Here is a 6,992-nt window from a genome sequence, read left to right on the forward strand (position 1 = left end):
CTAATAATACCCAATAGGTCCCTAACGGTCATATCTCTTCTCATGTCTATATATATGAGATCATTTGTGCAAATTAACAAGACATTAGCCACTTTGATTAGGGGAAATTCTCTAAAATTTTCAAATCCTATAATACTCATATCTAAACCCCAACCACTCATACTTACCTTCTCTTATTGCTCAAACTCTCTGTAAGTTGATTGAGTGCTTGATTAGAAAGGTTTGCTCTCCCATTCTAATTAGATTGATTTGATTTTTACGAGAGCTAGACCTAAGTGTTCTTAGGGGACTTTGTTATTAAGTCTCTCCTAAGAAGACTTATATAAAACTTCTGAGTATTGCATATTCATTGCAATATCTTGAGAAGTTTGTATTTGTTTTTGGATTGCAAAGACCTGTCAAACATTTTCAAATATCTATTGTGCCTTTATCTTGAAAAAATATTTGAAGAGATATTTGTTCATGTGATAAAATCTTTGTTGCACTATTCATTAACTCACATATCCTTTGCTGAATACAAAGATTGAATATCTATTTACAAACCAAACATATACATTACTAGAGCATCATACGATTGAGAAAACCCGTTCATTGAAATATGCATATATATTGTTTGGCTAGCATCTTTGTGTGAACATCTTGCCTGAATATCTTGTGATACAAAGATTGCTTGATTGATACTCTCATGCACTTATTACACTAATAGTAAATATATATATATATATATATATATATATATATATCTTGAGTTTTTGGACCACACTGAGCTTACATATCATATCATTTGTGGTGTATGTAATTGTGTGTATTTGGGTACATATCTGCTTTACACGAAAGCACAATCACTGTACCATTTGATTGTAATACACACCTGTTGTATTTCTAAGCACGGGCCTGAAGAGGAAGACTAGCCCTGGAATAGTCCCGGATTGGCTTAGATCCTGTTAGGAAAGTTAGGTGCACCATCCTGTTAAGGCATGTAGGTTGAGGTCAGTCCCACTAATTGACCTGGTTAAGGTTGAGGTCAGCCCTGTGCTAATTTACCTGGTTGTAATCGGTGTCGCTCCACCCTTAAGAGAGCTATTAGTGGAATCCTCGGGCTTCCGAACTAGAGGCGAGGATGTAGGCACAGTTGGCCGAACCCCAATAACATATCGTGTGTTTGTGTATATTGTCGTACTTTATATTTATTGCACGTGTATGTTATTATATGAATGATGTGCTTGATTTAAATTTTCGCATATTATATTTATCGGCGTATTTGGAACTGGATAGAAAGACCCTAGGTTGTTATACTCAATTGACATCTAGTTCAACCTAGGAGAAAATTTTAAAATTCCAATTCACCCCCCCCCTTCTCTTGGGAATACACCAATTCTAACACGGAGCAACCACTTACACACTCCTTATAGATGGAACCACCTCTATGAGTAATATTCCCTCACTCAGTCCACTCCTTATAGGCGGAGCCACCTCTCCAAGCGATAACCCACGCTCAGTACACCACTTGTTGGAATTGGTGTGATCCCAAGAGGGGGGTGAATTGGGTTTTTGAAAACTTTTCGACTAATTTAAACGTTTCACCGATTCACCATGTATCATATCCCATTCAACATATACATGTGTATGTAAAATGATTTTAACACTGAAAGCAAACATACACGTGCGCAGTATATCTTATTTAAATTAAATGCGTGTATGTAAATAATTAAGACATTAAACAACCATTCATACACATGCTGAAATTTAAGTGCAGGAACTTAAATAAGATGGAGAGAGATACAAGATTTGTTATTGAGGTTCGGCCAAACTGGCCTACGTCCCCACCTTGGGCATATCCCCAAGGATTCCACCATACCTACTCACTTAACCAGGCGGAGTAGAAGCCTTTTACATCCTCTCCTTATGGGGCGAGGAAAACCCTAGCTCAATTACTAGGCTGAGTCGAACTAGTCTCACTTACGAGGCTAAGACTCCATAGTTCAATTTCGGGCTAAATCGAACTAGTCTTATTTATAGGGCCGAGACTCCCCAGTTCAATTAATGGGCTGAACCCAACCAATACATTAAAACCATTTTTGTACATGAAAATGCTTCCAAAAAACACAAGTAGAAATCTACACAATAAGCTTAATAAAAATACGCACTCCAATGATATAAAACAATGCTTAGGGGAGTAAGGGTGATTAACTATATTTAAATATTAATAAAAAGTGTTATCCAAAAAGATGTTTCAACAATAATATAGGAGAACCTAGGGTTTTGCTCTTTCAATAATTTTTGCACAAATAGAATGTGTATGAAAAATGAGTATTATGTTCTCCTATAAATATTTTTGTAAATAAGAAACATATGGAGAATCTAGGAATTTAAGTTCAATAAAATATTTGTGCAATAAATAAATTCTCCTAAAAATATTTATCATGAAAATAATGAGGAGAAACCAAAGCTATGCTCTCAAAAAGATTTTCAAGCGTAAAGAATAAGTGAGAGTAAGCACGTAAAAATAAAGATACTCTCTTCAAGAGTAATTTTGAAATGAAGGAGAAGAGAGTTGGAAATTTTTGTATAAAAATTTGGCCCCAAAATAATGATTTAAACAATAAAAAAAATTTTTGGGGAACTTTGATTAACAATGGATTAGAAAGAAAATTTGGGTTAATCAAAGTTGTTAATCTGAGTTATGGATGGGGTATTTATAGATTTTCAACAAATCTGACCGTTGAGGGACACGCTTGACATTTTGGAAAAGTTTAATTAAATTTTAATGACATTTTAGAACTTTTAAAAAATTCCAACCAGAGAGCTCCGGTCGACCGAATGTCAGGTTCGGTTGATCGAGTTACTTTAAGTTTGGTCGATCGAGCATATATTGAACTACAAGTTCGGTCGACCGGACATAATGTCCCAAGTTCGGTTGACTTATAGGGAGTTCGGTCGACCAGGTGGAATATACTGACCATGTCTCGGTTGATCGGGTTGTGGTCAAACTGTTGACCCTATACCGGTTCGGTCGACTGGGAGGATTTTGTATTATCTAGTACGGTCGACCGAACATGCAACTTAAGTGCATTTAGGTTCTTTTCACTTATATAAACACTCATTCCACTTAACCATATATATATATGCATGTGTGAGTGTCTTAGGGTCATTCTAGGTCATTTGAGGACACTGAAAAAATCCAGCATTAGTCGACCTTCGGTCGACTGAAGGGAGCTTTAAGGTCATTTGGTTCTCTATGGTCAAACTTCGGCCATTTGAGCATATAATCTATATCATGTAGATGCATGCATTATTACAAATCAGAGATATAAAAATTAACTGCAATTACATAAAATAAACGTCTTCTTCGTCATTTTGCTCTTCTAACTTCATGGAATGCTTGATCGTATAGTCTTTAAGTCCTGCAAGCTTCCATCGTTGTTTCCTTATGTGTATGTCAAGTTAATGGATCTGTTCATATGCTAAATACACACATAAGAAACATGTGTTTTGACAGCATGAAAAACAGGGATCAGACTCAAAAAGTCAACACCACTCCTTACAGGCGGAGCCACCTCTCCAAGTGATATCCCCTCACTTGGCCACAGTTCACAACCTGTACCGCAAAGAGTATGAATGAAAATGAAATTTGCGTACAATGAAGGCTTCTTCACAAGCAGATTTGTACAATGAAAAAATATATCTAAATGCACTCTCAAATTATTTGAAATGTGAGGCTCAATAGAGTTTGGTAGAAATGATTTTTCTCAAATGACCTTTGAAATATTAAATGTATGAAGGCTTTCAAGAAATATATATGAGTGTGAATATATGCTATAGCCTTTTAAGGATAACTCAAAAATATTTTCTCTAAAAGATTTTTCAAAAGAAGAGTAAGAGAAATTTAAATTTGATGCTTAAGAAGACTTTTGAAATATCAAATATAAGAAAGCTTTTATGTAGAAAATATGAGTGTAAAAATATGCTCAAAGCTTTTCAAGAAACCCTCAAAATGTTTTTCCCAAAATTGTTTTTCAAGAAGAGTAGGAGAAATTTAGATATGATCTTCAAATATCTGCACTAGAGTATAAAGCAAACACGATGACCAAAGAATTCATAAAATTACAAGGTGTTTGCAAGGGTTTTAAAGATCTAAAAATTCAAGGTCTGGAAAGAAAAATTGAGGACCAAGCTAAGGTCATCCATATATTCACTAGGGGTAAAGGAAACTTTGACAAGCTCCTAGGTTCACGAAATATGACCTTAGATAAAAAAGGTATAGGTTTTAATGGAATTGAAAATAGGAAAAGGAAGAACCTATACATGGGGTACTTTGTAAGATAATTTGAACATTATGTTAGTACCTCCTCCGGTCCATATACTCACACCGCCTGCATCTTGTGTAAAAAGAAAGGGCACATAAAATTTGATTGCCCATTTAAAAGAAAAGGTGTGAAACCCAAATGAGTATGGAAAGTCAAAGAATCACCAACTCCTAACCCATCGAGAATCAAAGACAGAAAAATGGTATGGATTGTTAAGAAAGCAAACCCCTTGAAATTCAAGGAAGAATTTGTTCAAATAGAAATTACATGATCACACAATTCTTCCTTAGCATTTAGGATTAGCTATAGGGGGTAGTGATGACTCTAGACTTGGGAAGTGGTTTGGGCGTAAAATGTCAAATCTTAGTATATGCACTCACTACACTATTATTACACTAAGAACCATAGAGAAGCAAGCCAATAGGAAAATTTCAGTGTTTTATCCTATCTGAGTTTAATTCATCTCTTCCATAGGAACTTTTTACCAACCACGATCACATCCGATAAAGATTCATTCATTCGCCAGGTCGTATCCTTGCTCCTATCTACGATCATATCTAGAGGATACCCTTTATTTGGGGGAAATGGGAAATACCCAGAGAGCAACATTCAAAAATTCATATTCTTCCTAAATGCTCTTTGCCAAAATTGTTAGCACATATCTTAAGCTTGTTCAATCTGAATAATGTCTTGCTTCACCTGAATACTCTTATGAACTTAAAGAAAATTTAATTGTTAAGAGTATTTATCCAAACTCTGCTTCATAAGCTCTTAAATAAAAAGTCAAATCATTTAGAGCTTCATTTCCTTGGAAAGGTGTCGAATGGCTAAGATGATTGCCTAGGTTTCAATTAAAATGAAAATCAAACATCTAAGAAACTTGTGCTCGAGCAATTAAAGTTAAAGCCATCCATTCTTGTGCCTCTCACACATTGAAATTCATAAGAAAAGAGGCATTACAGGCTTATGACTTTGAAGAACAATTATTTATGACTTTTTGGTCTGATAAGCCTAAAGCACTCAAAGGTCAAGTTTAAATCATTGAAAATCTTAAAACACTTAGATAAGAACTTGATAAATAGATAAAGGCGTAAAATGATGTTAGTGCATAGCTCATGGGGAGCATTTCTCTTTCATGTCTTTCAAATTTAAATGCTCTCATGATTTTATATGCCTTAGATGAACAACACTACAATCCACTATCCATAATGCACCGAATGATTAAAATTGTGGACACTTTTATTTCGTATGAATTGTTGATTGAGCTACCTTAATGCAAGCTTGTATTGAATGCCTCCTGCATGGTGGATGCAATGATGAGAATTGCATGCTAGTAGTGGATTTTAGGTTCTTGCATGCTTGAACTGAATGATATCTGCATGATGCAAATTATTCTAATTACTTGCTTGAATCTATCAAGTTTTTGGTAGATGTTTATATGGGAAAATGCTCTTTTACAGTTGGCATGCTGTCGAAATTTCGTGAAATTTTCCAAAACAAAACTATGTACCAAAATGACAATGATATAATGCATCTCAAAATGTTCTTGAAATGATGAGTGAATCAAATGAATAGATAACTAAATCTCATCATTAATTAGAAATCACATGCATGAGAACATACATAAGGGAGCTCAGCTCCATTCTTAGATAAAGAGCACAAAGGACTCACATGCATCACTTTTGCTTTTTGAATATTGAGGCTCTTCTTAAAACCCTGAACATCATATCCAACTCTTAAAAGCTCTATGAATTGATATGAAGTGTTATTGGTTATGGACATTATTGTATGCCTTAATATGTATTTTCTGATGCCTACGTAACCTATTAGGACAACTATACTGATCAAATGCTTTAAATGATTGCTTATACTACTTGGTTTGCTTAATGAAATTAATAGTTAATAGGTATATGTACTTCATTTCATCTAAGAATGTATTCAAATTAATAGAGGGAGCTTTCAAAGTTAAATTTCTATCATGTTTTGCTCACCAACACTTTTGGCTTAGATCTATTTAGAACTCTTTGTGGCTTGTGATCAATTATGATGATTTTATTGAATATTTTAAATGAAAATATATTCCTTTTCCACAAGTTCTTTATTTCTCCACATGATCCCTGTTTTATATGTTCAATCTTCATGGGATTTATGTGATTGATTTTCTTTGGTTATATTATGAAGTGTGCATAGATGCTAAACCAAGAAAATATTTGCTTGCTTGAACTTTAAGTATTTAATTTATTTTAATTTGTTTCAAAAGAGAAATCTTTATTTTATTTTTGTCTCGCAAGAAAAAATTTTAAAATTAAAATTCTTTTCTCTTGCCTCAAAAAATTTATGTCATGAAGTTTGTTTCTTATGCCAAAATGTTAAAACAAATGAAATGAAAGAGAATTTTTATGCTCAAATGGTTTATAAATCACAAGAATTTTTATGCTCACATCTACACCATGACCTAAGATGGTGTAGATGTGATGGATGGATTATGATAGATAGATGCTCGGTAGGTTGTTGGTCTCACACCAACTGATCTCCGAGGAGAACGTCGTAGCCTCTTGCCACTTAATCGCAAGGATCGGAACAAAGCTTCAAGACCTTTACAAAGGAAGAACTTTTTTCATTCAATAATAATACTTGGCTTCCTTCCAGTGTTTACAATAGCAATTTATATAGGAAAGTAAAAAC

The sequence above is a fragment of the Malania oleifera genome, chromosome 2 (genome assembly GCF_029873635.1).
Source record: "Malania oleifera isolate guangnan ecotype guangnan chromosome 2, ASM2987363v1, whole genome shotgun sequence".
In the NCBI taxonomy this organism is placed as follows: Eukaryota; Viridiplantae; Streptophyta; class Magnoliopsida; order Santalales; family Ximeniaceae; genus Malania; species Malania oleifera.